Here is a 15333-nt window from a genome sequence, read left to right as displayed (position 1 = left end):
ATTCCCAAGCTTTTACAGATATTCTTTGTTTTCACCTACACAAAAGGAAAACTGGCGAAATTAGCTTGCATTCAGTAAAATGAATTGTTTGATGCCAGCCAGAACGTTTTAAAATTTTCCATTGACATTGCCTAGAGAAAACAGCTAACAAAAGGAGTCACATTTCTCAGGATATATCCTGAAAGTTGATGTGCATCTATAGAAACTTACCCATTTAGGAATTAACTGGGATTTTGGTCTTATTGTGATATGATTCTTATTGTGATTATGATGAATGTTATGGGTGAAAGTAGAATGAATGCATTACTCCAGTTTGTCTATCCAAGAAAAGACTTCGTTTTGAAATGCGTAGCTGTGAACTGGAGTTGGGAGTGACTCATTCTTGACTATATCTGTTCTGGATGTCTTTAAGTGTTTGGAAAGAAGGTGGAAGAGGATATTCTTAACAGAAGATGTTGTGTCAAAGATTAAATCTTGCTTTACAAATACAAAGTGAAGAAGGGTATTTGGTTTTCAGCTGTAATGTATACCCTTTAAAAAAGAATGGGAAAGAAAGTGTTGTGTCTTTATTCAGTCTACAAATTCCTAACAAACTTACAAGGTACTCATATCTGTCTTCAATAATAGCTTAAAATCATTCTGATGGTTTAATCCTATACGAAATAGCAGAATACGCAGAAATAGCAGCATCAGCAGCATATGGGAGTATATTTGGAGGTATTTTTAACAGGTTATGCTGGGAAGGAAAGAATCTGGAGATACGATCAGGCAAGCTTCTTGTTGCACAATACAACGGATATTTTTGTTATTATGATCACATTTCATTTGACTTCTTGATGAACAGTGCTTGTCTCTCCCTCAGCATAGGGCACTTGCTTATTTCTGTGGTCTAATTCTGGGGCTGGTGGGTGTTGGGTAATGTCCTTGGGACTGACAAAACAGATACTCAAATCTTATGTTCCTACTTCAGCCATTGCAACCTGGTTCATTCTGAACACTTTTACTTGAGAGCTGATAGGAATGCAGTTCCCTACTCATCACAGCTGAGAAATATCGAGACTCCTAGAAGTAATTAATTTGGGGGAAGAAAAAAGGCACGTGTTTAGTGAGCAAGAGTCAATTAAGAGCTTAATTGTAGAGACAGTTGGGAAATATATTTTGGTTTCTGAAGCAAATCAGTGAAAGCTGAAAAGGAAAAGAACTTTCAGACAGTATTCCATCTTTTCCAGTTTTGTGCAGAGAGTATTTACTAAGTTTTTTGTTGTTGTTGTTGTTGTTTTTTTTTAACAAAAAATTAATTATAAACAACAAAAAAAAAATCATGGAATCATTTGGAAGTTTTTACCCATAGAAGAAGAATTATGCCCTAAAAACGGCTGAATAGCAGATTTCAGCAAGCCTTTTTCAGTATTTTACATATGTACCCCTGAGCTAAAGTGGTCACATGTTGAGAATAAATGGCACTTCTGATGCAACCCTAGAGTTTTCAAGAATGCAAAGTTACTCATACAAAAGAAAAAAATCATCTTTTTATTCCTAGGTATTTTGTTGCTACTGAAAAATCAAACGGAGAAGCGGCACACACATTACTTGGGAAGGAGGGAGTCAGTCAGACAGTTTAGGATTTTGAACAGGTTTAACATGACATATGAAAGAGGTGCTATCTGAGAAGCGTTGTGAGCAAAGGAACAATTCTGATGGTGCCTATGATGATTTATTTTTCCCCAGAACTCTTAGTACCATTTGCCAATCAGTGCTACTTTCTCAGGACACTTTGTGTGTAAATGTAAAGCCAGTTCTGCGTTGGACAGCAGCATGCTTCTTGCAATCATTCTATACTAAAGAATGTGTCAAGGTGGTTGGAGAAAGCCCTTATTTAAAATTAAAACTTGTGGGGCACCTACTAAAAGCTTCATCTGTCCAGATAAGGCCAAGACACAGAACTTAAACCAAGTGCTGCTTTGGAAGGACTTTGAGTGATATTCCAAATCGTACTGGGGTTCATTGTTTTCTGCCTTGTCAGTGAAGTGATTTGAATCTGCATGGGTAAACATAAAACTTGCCAGAAGGCAAGTTTGTTCCAGAACGCAATCCTGCCATCTAGAATTCATGTGACATCCACACATCAGAAGTACCTGTCCCCCTGCTCCTCCTGAGAGATAGTTCAGACTTTATCACTGTTTCCTTTCTGAAAACAACCATAAATACATGCATTTTGGTGACGATCATAAATACGTGAAATGTAATGTGTACTTTGAAGTCTCTGTAGAGTTCAGTCCCTAGAGAAAAAAGCAACGTATAAAGAGTTTATAGAAATGTAGGAGCAAGAGAAGGAATTTGTGCTGAAAGAGAATTCCCCAATTCTATCGATGTCTGACCATTTAAAGCTAGGAGAATCACTGTAAGTGCTTCAGACTCTCTAACACGTCCATTTTCATATTAGATGAACTCTGTAGCCCTTTGTACCCAGTGTGGCGACTTGCCAGAAAAACGGGCGTACTTTAGCTGCTCCTCATTAAGAAAAACATCTGAGGAAAATTTCTGAGAACTAGACTTTCAGCTGTATTTCTTCTGCATTTTCATGTTTTTAGAAAGGAATTTTTATTGCCACCAAAGAATCTTCAGCACAAATATCTCCAGGCTTGAAAGCAAGAACATAAAGCATTGTTTACCGATAATTTGTAAAGTTTTGTGTGAATTTTAGAGCATGTTTTTTGTATAAAGAATGTGCACATCTGCCAACAGAATGAGGGCTCGTGTCTGAACTGCCAACAGCAATAGACTGCGCATGTATCAGGAAGGGTTTGTCAACTGCTCCCTTCTTTTAATTTGCACGGTTAGTGCTGTGAGGTTTATGCAAGGCAGCTCTCAGGGGAGGGGACTGAAAGTTCTTTGAAGTCCTTTGTGGTGGCTGTCTAATCTGGAGAAGAGGATTACTTTCTTTCTGCCAGAAGCACATGACAGTTTGGTAATTAATGAGCATCATAAAGTTCTCTTTTTCTATTAGATACCCATTAGTAAACCTGGGATGGTTGTCATTTTGGACAAAACCATGCATATCCTCATTTTATCCCAACATCAAAGGGGATCTCCTACTGTCTGATGCTGAATGCTCTAATTGTGTTTGCATTCGGTGGAGTTGGTGCAGAATGCATCTGAAACGAGTCTTGGCATAAACTGTAGGTCCTGTGATTGGACACACAGCCCGAGCCTTCCCAGAGCTAACAGCTTAAATGAGTGGTGGGTTTCTCTATTATTTTAAACATACTGCTCTCTTCCTCTCCTGTCTGTCTGTTTACGCTATTTGTTTTCCTTTGAGAATACAAGAATTAACATACTTTCCACATCCATATCGTGTTGAAAAAAGGCAAGCACTGTGTTGGGCTATTTCTCTTTCCCCTTTTGATATAGTATTACAAAAAGTCTTTCTTTAGGATTTAAGAGCATTTCAGGTATTAAAGCTCTCTTGGGTTGTCTTTTTCACATTATTCTGAAAGTACAGAATGGTTTCCTGCTCTTTATATTTGGCTCCTTTATACTGAAACAGTTGAAAAGTCCTAGTCTGTGGACTTTTTCTTTTTGAGAAAATGTCACCCTTTCTTCCAAAGGGTCCAGCTTCTGAATGCAGTGTAGTTTCTTCAACTGCATTTAATCTCCTTTAGAAATAAGAAGAATGGCTAAGCAGCCTGTTTTATATATTCTGAATTTAAGATTTTTTTTTTGAAGGTCATATGCTCATCCTAGACTTGAAATCTATGCCAAATACAGGGAAAGAACTCAGGGCTATGCAGGCTGCTTTTCTATAAGCGTAGTCAGACCAGAAAGCTCCGCTGTAATGAAACGTGATGGCTTCAGAGGGACTGTACAATTGTAAAGCCAAAAGACGAATAGGCATACTTAAGATTCCCTTTTCTTTTTCTCTTATATTTTTATAGGATTATGTCTATATTATTTATAGTATTGGATGGGGACAGAATTCTTTTTTGAGGCTAGTCTGGATGCTGTATATTGTGACCGTCGGCTCAGTATTAGCAAACAAAGTACTATTCACTGTTCTGTCTCATATGGGGAAGAAGTCCTGATATTCTAACAAACTAGCTGTAAACATATTTGGTATAAAAATACATAAAATAAAGCCAACTGTTTTTAGCTAGCCAAAACATTTAGCATAATCAGAGGCACTCTGAAGTATTCAAAGACACGGAAAGGAAACTGGCAAAAATAAGACACTCTTCCTTTATAGTAAAACTGGAATAGAGAGATTGAATTGCATCTGAAATGGAAGCATACTTTCCTCACTGAAACCACCAAGAAGATGAACTTAGTGAGGTAAATAGAGAGACAAATGAAACAGAGAGAGTATTTTTTTCAGATGATATCTTAAACCTTTACAGCGTGATACAATATGAATATAGTATTTGTTGTCTCTAAGGCCTGGTATTTCAATCATCATTTTCTGAGTCATCTTTGCCCTTAGGAGATGAAAGGGATGAGTAATGTCAATGAAGACACAAAACCCACTTGTAAATATAATCCCTGTATTCTCTCATGTTTCAAACTGGAAGTGGACAGAAAATTTATGGTGGAGCAGCTTTTCATTGCCAAATGGCAATCCATATAAATGTTTTGCTTTTGATGATTTCCTATATATTAAAATATCGGAGCAAGATATTTGAGTACACTTGAAACAGGACTTCTTTGTAGTTTTGAAATCAAACATTTTGACAGGAAGTAGCTTTTTTTATCCCGTTATATAAGAATTAAAAAGATAAATGTGCTTTGTAAAAGAAAAAGCCGAAAAATCAGAACAATCGGTTTCAAATTAAAAGCAGCATTGAAACAAAAATGAAAATTTCAAGGTTTTTTTTTTCACTATCAGAATAATTAAAATTATTTGTAGAATTTCCTACAAAGCAGAAAATCTGCTTTCTGTGCTGCTCTGATCCCCAAATATAAGCTTGACAGAGGCTTAGAGCTCCGCAGTAGTTTTGAATTCTTACATCTACTTGTAATAATTACTTAAAATGAAAGCAAGGAATCCTTTCTGGATACTTTTAATTGTTGAAATGAAGGTTTGGATGGCTGGGCTATTTTGTGGTCCTTTTAAATCAGCCCCTCCTGCCAGTTTGAACTGACCATTCATAATTTATAAAATTATAAAAATGGTTTGAAGACCATTCCATAATTTATAAACAACATTTACATAATCTACCTCAATGGTTTGTGGTACAGAAAAAAATTTCTGGAGAATCATGGAGTATTGAATGATCACCTGACAGTGAGGAAGAGCTGAAGCATATTCTTTTTCTGCAGAGATTTATGCTGACTTGCAAAATTTTCAATCCAGTTTTATTAATGCTTTCCCATTCTCAGTAGGAGATGCTCAAGACGTGAGGAAACCATTTTATGAAACGAGGTTTTCTTTTAATATTCTATATATTGTTGTACAACAATTCAGATGCAAAGAGAATGAATTGTACTTCATGAGAGTTTCTTGAAATTGGTATGCAGTCTCCAGACCAGTTCAGCAGCTTGGCTGAACTTGGAATTCTCCTCTTCCATGATGACAGTACAAAATGAACTTCTTCAATTGGTGTTGAACTCTCATGGTCCACTTGATTTGTTGTAGCTAATTTAAGAATGGCTGTACAGGATACTGGTCACTAACAGTGACTGGAAAAGTATGTAAAAACAGGACTAGCATATCATGATGCTTTAACTCCATTACCTCTCAGCCTCTAACAAGTTGTTATTCAGGGAATTCTTGAGTTTGAGATGGCTTCTATGTATTTAGAAACTGTCTGTGGCTTTCTCACATCAGTTTGCCCAGTCTTTCCCTGAGCCTTTGTCAGCAATGGAACTCCCATGTTTAGTTGCTTTGAAATATCACAGAAAAAGAGATAATATAGTTCTTCTTTCTTGCATTTTGTCTACTAGAGATTAATTGAATGGTTGATCTACTTATTGGATGGTGCCGTTCCTGTCTGCATAACAGGGCTGGTTAGAGTAATGTCAGATCTTACAACATTCTTCAACAGCTGTAAGTGCACACATGGGATTGGCTTAACACAAACATAACCTACACATTCACTGATTTCTGTATAATGACAAAGGTGTGATCTCTTAGGCTTATATGTGTTCACCTTGATCAGTGTGGTAGCAATTTTTTCACTCAGATCTCTTATATGCCCTACAGTGCGTAGCACACAGGAGCAATATTTTTGTGTAAATAAGGTTCTATTCCCTCAAAATCAGAGAGGAAAGGAGCCTTAAGTCTTGTACTGCATACAGGGAGTGGAAATCATCTCACCTCACCCAGCTTTGGCTGCCTACAACATCTTCATTTCATCTCATCACCCATTCTCCCTATATAACCAAGGGAGGAGAATAGCCATTTCATCTGACCTATTTTAAATACCTGTATTGAGATAGCCAATTCCTGTCCTAACAGGTACTTTTTAGAAAATGATTAATCACTACTTTAAATATAGACATATGAAACAGGCCACATGAACCATGTATTTCTCTCAGTTGACTATAGAGGGAGATGAATTCTACCTTGTGTTTTCCTACCTAGGAAGTTATTTGGATTTTTTAAAATCTAAAATAAGTGCTTGGGCTATTACATGAAGGCAGCGTTAGCCTCACTGGTACAGTCTATAGTCCTTTAAATGCCTTGGTACACAGGAGGAGCCCTATAGAGGAAGATTCCCTTATGACTTTGCAAGGAACTCCCACAAGCAATGGCAGTAGGTAGCACATTCAGGAACTGCTGGCTGTGTGCTGAACCTTCCAGAGGTGCTCTGTGTACCTGACCTTCTGCTGACAGAGCAGAGACCAAAGTGAAGCCCTCTATACTGCACTCTGCCTTTGCAGGATGCTGGCAAAAAAAAAAAAAAAAAAAAAAAGCTGCCTTGTTTAGACATGGTCTGGCAGTAGTTCAAAACCACCATAGCAAAGTTACTGAATGCCAGGAGAAGAATTGGGGGTTTGTTAGCTTGATGCAAATACCAGAATTCCTGTCGCTTCTGTCATGTATTTCAAAATGCACAATGCAAAAGGACACAGAGTGTGGAGCACATCAGCAAAGTGGATCTCCATGGGTTATCTTTACTTCATTCACACTAACACAGCCTTTCTGAATGCAATAATTATGTCATTAACACCACAAGAAAATGTTACAGAGGTATAGAGAAGAGGCCGAGCATGCTGCACACAGACCAGATCAATCCAGCATGCTGGATGGGTGCAAGGTCTTGTAACTTGGCAGCCAATGATAAGTGACAAATCAGAGAGGTCTGAAGTAAATAATTGAAGATCTTACTTGGTCTTCTCCTGTCTATCCATCTGCCAGGACTTCAGAAGTCTCTTTTAGGAATAGAGAAGATTTTTGTTTTGAGATCATTTAAGATAGTATCTTATCTATACGAGCCATGGGATGCATTTTGTAAGAAAAGATTAACTGAACTGAAAATAAAGCAGTTTATGCAGCAAAGTCCACAGAGGCAAATAACAAGGGCTGTTTAGATCAAGCTGCTTTTGTGTGTGCTGTTTGCACCAGTGTGGTTCACTGCATCAGGGATTTGTTTTCTTTTCTTTGTGAGGGATTCAACATACCCAGGGGGGGACACAGGGTTCAGTCTGTGTGTCTCATCACCTGGAACATGCATTCATGTGGTGCTGGGCAGCTCTTTACCACTGCAGGTGCACATCTGGCACGAGGCTACAGCCAATTGCACAGCTGCGGCAGGCTGCACCCATGCTGAGCCCCCTGTATGAAGTTACAGAATACCTGCAGTTAAAAATGCAGATCTTTTCTGTTTAAATCACATGTAATTCACCACTTAAGAATGTCTGTGGGCTGCAGGCAGCCAGAGTCTGCTCTGCATCCAGTGTGGCAGAAGTGCTCGTACCTGAGCAGAGCATGGCTGCTGTCCTCATCTCTGGCAGTCGCTGGGTGCGTGCTGCCTCACCTGGAAAATCAGTAGTAACCAAAGATGCAATGTGTAAGCAACTTAAAAATAGACCTGAAGGTTTGTTTTGCTGTGTTTTAATGTTCAGAAGAAGGCCTTCTTTTGTATTTTAGGTTGACAAAATACTTGCAGCAAGTTGCCATTACCAGGCTTGTGCAGTGACATGGTGCTCCTGGTGCAATCTTCAGTTAAAGTCTTCTTTCCCAGTTCAATATGGTTATGAGCGAGTTTGCCAAAACACTATGGAACTGTAATTCACACAGTGTGGAAGATAGTTTTACTAATATTTTTATCTTTTTCAGATATTTATTATCTTTAATACTTATTACACTGCTCTATTTATAAAAGCTGCTTTATATAGCAACAGAACTCAAACAAACTTGTGCTTATTAAAAAAAAACCAACAAGCAAAACAAACACAGAGGTGCTATACCAAACCAATGCCCACTGAATCCAAGCTTTTCATGTTACATGAAAGAATTTTCCAAAAGCTATCATACTGAAAATCAGGCTTTGTTATCTGGCAAAATCTGTACTTTCAAATCTTCTGGTTCTGGAGATGGAACCTAAATACAAAACATAGCTACAAATACTGGTTCTTACCTTCTCTTTTCAATGTTCATAGTTGTGTCAATGTGTGATGAGGTTTATAAGACTTTACCAGGACATGACTGGAAACAATAGGACTCTGATCAAGCAGCTTTTTCCTCTGCTCCTCTGTAGCTGTGGCTCTGGTGCTCTGTCTGTCTGTGAGGTCTGACTGATCCTGTTTTGTTCTTCTGTGGGTTATTTTTCTAGACTCTTTTCTTATAAAGTTAGCAGCAAGGAACAAAATGAAAAACTGAAAGCGAAAATCCAGCTTTTTGTAGTTTAAAAACTACAAAACATTCAGCAAGCAGCACTGGAGTGGAGGAGCTCAGTTGGCTTGCCTGACAGTAGCCATTTGCTCCAATACAGGACACATTTCTTTTGTCCACAGGTAGAGTATCCTCTAGAATGGACATGGAAAGTAATAGGGAACTGTATGATTTAATGGTGACCCTCTGTGCCATGCTTTGAGCAGATCTACGCTGTCTGTGTTGTCAGCTGTCAGGAGAGGGGCTCTCTTCAGTCATCAAAGCATTTAGCAGAGTTTACAGTCTGCTGTTTACATTACTGGCCAGTACTTTCCTGTCCTGAATACAGTTTAACTGTTCCACCACCCCTGCGATGAGTGTTCTTTTCATTTGGCAGCAGCCGCAGCCCTCACGAGAAAAGCCTTGGAACATTGTTTTTGGACACAAACATACACAAGTTATTAGAACACAAGATCAAAGGAGGTGTCCCACTGTCTTCCTTTCAATGCTCCCATTGTGCTTGTATGCTGAAGCCTGCTAGAGTTAGAACCAGGGAAGGGGGAGGAGGGGGGAAACCTTTGTACAAAGGTACTTGTCACTGAGAGAAGCCCATAAAAGATGATGTGAGAAAAGACACCAGGTGGAGTATAAACTACCCTTATTGTTAAGAAATGCAAATAAAAATCCTCTCCTATATTAAAACTTTCTCACTTGTCATTTCTTAGATGCTAAAGGAAAGGTTCTGATCATTGAAGTCATGGCACTACTTTTAACATTGATTCTTTTCTTTTTATGTGTAGCATACTGTACACAATGTTGGCTAAAGTTATTTTTCTGCTTTCTCTCCATATTGTTATAGTTGTTAGCAACTTTTATTTCTTATCAAAATATCCACTGGAAAAATCTTGCAGAAAAATTACACTTCAAAATAGATCAAGGATTGACTTTTTTATGAAGGATATCCACAGGGTTTCAGATTTGTAAGTAAACTGTAAGTCCACTTCATTTGGGAAAGAACTGTGTTTTCCTTGGGGAAACTTGACAGAAAAAATCCTGGTAATTCCATTCAATCTTTGAATTTTTTCTGGTGGCTCTTCTAGTCAGATTCCAGGTAAAAGGCATTTCTAGATCTATTAAAATCTACTGAAGGATCTTTCAAATTGCTAGGAAAGCATTAGAAAGAGATCTCAGAGCATCAGAGTCTCACTGTTACTAGATCTTATTCAGTGCTGAGGTTTTTTTTCCATCTTCCAATTTTCTCATGAGCTGAAGTCTAGTTTATAGAATTGGATGGGCAAAGTAATTTGAAAGAAAATTTGCAGGACAGGTGACAGTTACCAGTTCACAATGACAGAGCATTTCTAACAGAAAGGACTTCTAGTTCCGCCAACACTCAGGTCTTCAACGAAGGCAGTAGCTGATGGGGGCTTTCACAGTAATAGGTAGTGAGAACAAAGACGAAGCTGGCATGAGCCTACACCCCACATCACTGTGTGTTCTTCCATTTGAAGATTTTAGATTCAGTTTCCCGAATGCAATTCAAAGAAGTGGTACTGCCTGAAAGGAGGATTTAGTGGAGGTGGTACAAAGGATATCTAGCCGTCTCCTGGTCGTATTCTTAGGAAGCATCTTATTTATTAAACACGACAGCTCTCTCCACATGGTGTTTTTTCTCAGCTTTGAAGACTAGTCAAAGAGTAAAAACTTTGATGGTGGAAACTATATCCACAGTAGTATGGACATAGCTTTTTAACAATGAAATTTGCCAGAGATTTCTCTATCCTATTATCGCAGGCTCTCAGAAGAAGTACAAATATAATCTTAAAGAAGGCCTGGAAAAACTTCTCATTGGTACCTAGGCATGTACAATGATATCTGGCACCCTTGCACAGAATCCCTCCCTCCTCAGCAAGTGATGTAGTGAATGTGCTCATTTGTGATAGACATCTTTCTCCTGCACAGACACTGTTTGAACTTGCTGATCAGTCTTTCTTCCTCCCTAGGGTCAGGGCAGTTGCTGACATCCTGAAAAAAAAAACACAAAGAAAACCTGTGAAGCAAGTAGGTTTGGAGTTGAAAAGATGCCACAGTGCACACTCATGCCAAAGCTTTGAAGCAATAAGCCAAGGCTGCAAAGTTGCTAAAGCTAGTAGGTGCTGACATGCCAGACGGCAAAAATGCCTGAGGCAAAAGTGCTGAAAAAACTGCCAAGACCTTGGGTACCAAAGGCAAAGACCCAAAAGCTGGAAGTGTCTTTTGACAGGCATACCATCTCGGGAATGAGCAATCAAAGCACTCATATGGTCACTCCCAAAATTTCAATGTTATTAAACGGATCCGTTGTACCTGCAGCCCCAGGACTGTGACCCTTAAGTGCATTAGCAGCAGGAAATCATCTGATGCAATCATTGAAGAGGTGTCATTGCTGTGAGCAATTATTCGTTTATGGAGTAAGAAAAGAAACTAACCAGAAGGTGGCTGAAATGGTGGTTGAGTGGGATTTGTGCCACTCATGATTTTGAGAACAACAGACATCAAAATTCTATATCAAGTGGATCCCCCAAATCTTCCAAGCTTATATTTCATCTCATCCCAGACAATGGTGCTGAAAGCACAAAAACCAGTTCATTTTCTCCTTCACAACTAAGCAACCCTTTCTCAAAACATTTCTGCAAAATATAGACGGTGATTACTTAACACAGAGGAGGAGCAGCACTGTTTGCACATTACTGCCTCCGTGTGCACAATTTTTGGAGAATTACAAACCCTTTTTTTCCATCTTAAGAAGCACAGGTAGTCTAGCAGGGCCTGCATGACACATCCAAGTGGAAGAGGACAACACACATCTGAGACTTAGGAAATCCAATGTCAGAATTCTGCTGGATGGGAGCCTGGCTAGAGAGGGAAAAAAAGGGAGATGAAGCTGAAGAACTGGAAAGCACTATCCTACTCCTGACCCTGTTACTCAGACAGCTGCTGTTTGTATTTGCCTTCCTCCCTAGAGGAAGCAGTGTCACAGCAGAAGGATGCAGCACTGCTACCCCACCTCAGCACCAAAAGAGCCGGCTGAACACTGCCAGCAGTGCCTATGGCACATGGCTTGTGTGCTGGGCAAGACTCAGACTTCTTGCTGGCCACAGGGATTTTCCAAGCTTACCATTTAGGTCTTCCTAATGAGGAGGTGAGTCCTGTCAGCTATTTACGACTGTTTTCCTGCAGTAGACTAGTATAAGAGTCCTATGTGTTCTCTGACCAAATTTACCAGTCCAAGGGCAGGTACATGATTAGTGTGTTGTACAGTATTTCTATCCTAGCCTCTGAACAGCTGCTTTAGGACACTTGTTTTCAGGTAGCCTTATACCATGCTTAGTTGTCTTCAGGCACATATTGAATCTGAATCTTTTACATGCTAGCTTACTTTAATCACCATACACTAGATTAGCATTTGTTTTTGCCCTCTCTTCTGTAGCTAATACACAAATAAAGAGTCAAACTAGACTTTTTTTTTTTTTTTTTTTTGTTTGTTTGTTTGTTTGTTTAATATTGCTGTGCAGATGAGTCCCCATTCTTTGTTGGGACATCAAAGCAACTTTCAGTAGTACAGAGGTCCTCTTAATCTAGCAAATGATAAGTCTTGCTATTGCAAGTTTTGTCATTAATTTCACTATGCCACTGAATATTGAAAATTAATTCCCAGAGTGGTCTTATTCACTTGTTTCTTGGTAAGATACATTTGTTTCCTATCAACCAGATTGTTTTATAACAAGATTCAAAAAGGTTTTCCGTCCTCTGAAAAATTAGAGCATAGTCAGCACTAATGAAAGGGCAATGAATAATACTCTACGTCATGGCTTTCAAACTTTAAAAATTCCATTGGGGTCACTGGGTTGAATTAGAGACCCTTTAATCATCTGTACAGTTTTATGAATGGTGTACTTTACTCTGATATTTTACTAGACGTCACTACTTAACACACTTCTGGCTCCATGGAAGGAAAAACAAAAGGCTTTGTGTGCCTCAAAGTCTCTGTAGTTTTGAGGATCATTATGATTCTACTGAGCCAAATCCTGAGGTCCCTTTTCAGTTGTTACACCATTCTAACGCCTCCTGAAATCAACCAGAATTTGTCTGATCAAAAACATACCGAGAATCTCAAGATTTGGCTCTTTAAGTGTAGCTAAAACTTTCCCATGTAGAAGAATACTTCCCACATCTGTGATTCCTGCTCCACAAAAAGTAAGTGGTCCGCGTCTCATTGTTCCTGCACCTGAGCATCATGACCACAAACACACTGGATGCTCAGACTGTTCGTGAAGTTGGGGATTTTGGGGCCAGGTTTGCTCTTGTTTTTGCAGGGTACATTACTGTTGTAATTGAGAAGGGCGTACTTTAAGATCTAGCCAATGTTGCATGTATGAAAGCAATACAGAACAACAGTGACTGTGGTACAAACACACGTCCCTTGGTCTATGGAGTGGTGACACAAGTGGCCCTCTGTACTCTCCGTGAAGGTGGGGCTCTTTCCCCAACATGCTGGGCTGAAACTCGTGACATTTCTGAGGCCCAGTTGCATTTCCATGAGCTGGATGATGGAGGCACTATTTCACAAAAGAAATTAATGAGGCCATATTATTTGGGCGGCACATCCAAAGAGGTATCCTCTGCTTCTTGTAAATAGTGAAGATAAATGATAACCCAAATAAAATGTTTGCTGATGAAGTAAACAAAAGGGTATTCAAGAGTATAGACCGAGCTGAGGAGGAAATAAAACGAGGGTTACAGTTTCAAATGTCTTAACATCCATCAGAGAGTTTTTTACAAGTTTTCACTGTCTAGGTGAAGCTGATGCCCCCAGGCGTCTGCTTCATCTAAATCTCTTTCTTTCCCTCCTTCTCCTCCCCAAAATCTTCAAAGGAACAAATATGACACTTTAAATACGCAACATAAAAAATGGGCCAAATAAATTATTAAAATACATAAAAAAGAAAGAGATTCAAAAGATGCATGCTATTAGTTATTTGACAGGCAATTGATGCTGTTGCAATGGCTGCATTTCACAACGCGAGTGTTTTCTTTGCTAGACTGATAAATAGTTGAAATAATGTGAGAAATGTCTTTGCAGTCATCCCAAGAACAATTTGGCATCACATAGCTCATGTAATGGCTTTCCAATGGCAGTGTTGCACAGTTGCTTCATACCAGCCCTTCACCACATCCACGTGCTTTGGAATTTCTTCTAAAAATGTGCTCCGAGCCTGACCTTCCTCTCCTCATCCCAATCCCATGCAGAAGCATTGCTCCATATGCTTTGAATCTCCAGTTCAGATGAGCTCCCAAGTCTAACTCCTTCCTGCCTGTGTTTGAAACGTATGGGTTTGAAAGCACAGATGTGGCCTTGAAGTTTTGGACCAGGTCCATCTGGGTCAATCCCTACATAGCTTCACCAGTAGTTTCTTGAGTGAAATTCTCAGAAGCCTTGGTTTTTTCTTGTTTTGAATCTACTACACACTCTCCTTGTTCCCTTTTATCTTTCCTAGTTCAACTAGAAAGATCTCAAGGGAGATGTGATTTTCATAAAGAAAAAAATAATGACCAGCCAGAGGAAGGAAACAAATTTTTAATGACTGTGAGAATTCTCTTTATAAAACACCAAGTAGCCTTTTAGTTTACTATATACGTAAAAAAATATACCATTCATAAACTGGAACAGAAGAGGAAATGCTTTTTAAGTCTCATATACTCGATAAAAATTGAGAAAAAAGCAAAGCCATGCAGTCTTTGTCTTCCTACTGCAAACATTCTGAATCGCTCAGGAGCGGCTGCAGATCCGACCCCCAAAACTGCCTTTTGGCAGGACGCGGTACTTCGGCCGGATCGCTTCCGCGAGCGAAGATGTCTGTGGAAAACACTTTGCAGGACCAAGTCAATAGAGTAACTGCTTTTCCAGACACGCTGGCTTTCTCCGTAACCGAGCTCCCGCCGAGCGGGGACAGGAATCCCGCAGCCGAGTCCCGGGGGCGCTGCCAGGCGCTGCGATCCCAGCACGAGCGCCGTGCCCGGCTCCCTCCGCCCAGCGCCGGGAGCGAAGGGGACAACCCCGCGGCCGTGCCCGGCGCTGCTGCCGGCGAGGAGCGGCCGGGGCTGCCCGCAGCCGGCGGGGGGCGGCGCTGCCGGCCGGGCCGGGCCCGCTGGCGGCGGGGCTCGGGGCGCAGCGCTGCGTGCCCGGGGGCTGCGCGGGGAGCGGGGCGGGCCGGCCCCGCCGCCTGTGTGCCGGCTGGAAGTGAAACGCGCCCGGCTGCTCCTTTTTTTTTTTTTTTTTTTTCCCCCTTTCTTTCCTTTCCTTTTTTTTTTTTTTTTTTTTTTGGGAGCCTCCAAAAGGCTCTCTCGTCCCTTTCATGTGCCGCCGCGGCCCAATGGGAAGGCGGAGGCTGCCTGCAAGTGGTCTAATCTCAATGAGGTGTCAATCATGTTCCCCGGTGGGTGAAGTAAGGTCTTTTGTAACCGCCTCTGTCTTTGGGAAAGAG

At 40.2% G+C, this 15333-nt stretch overlaps 1 protein-coding gene across 10 annotated transcripts in view; it reads left to right on the top strand.

Moving 5' to 3' along the window:
- Nucleotides 1–15333, top strand: part of NKD1 (NKD inhibitor of Wnt signaling pathway 1) — a 267650-nt gene that overhangs the window by 143060 nt on the left and 109257 nt on the right. The window contains exon 1 of one of the 10 annotated variants that reach the window (XM_090149944.1): nt 15181–15285. The exons of the other annotated variants lie outside the window; for them this stretch is intronic. The gene's annotated coding sequence lies outside the window, so the exon portion shown is untranslated. Of the gene's footprint in view, nt 1–15180; nt 15286–15333 lie in introns of those variants that run through there. 10 annotated transcript variants of the gene reach the window in all.

The sequence above is a fragment of the Phasianus colchicus genome, chromosome 13 (genome assembly GCF_987193195.1).
Source record: "Phasianus colchicus chromosome 13, bPhaCol1.hap1.1, whole genome shotgun sequence".
Classification (NCBI taxonomy): Eukaryota; Metazoa; Chordata; class Aves; order Galliformes; family Phasianidae; genus Phasianus; species Phasianus colchicus.
The sequence above is the reverse complement of the archived record's forward strand: the minus strand, read 5'-3'. Positions and strand labels throughout refer to the sequence as shown.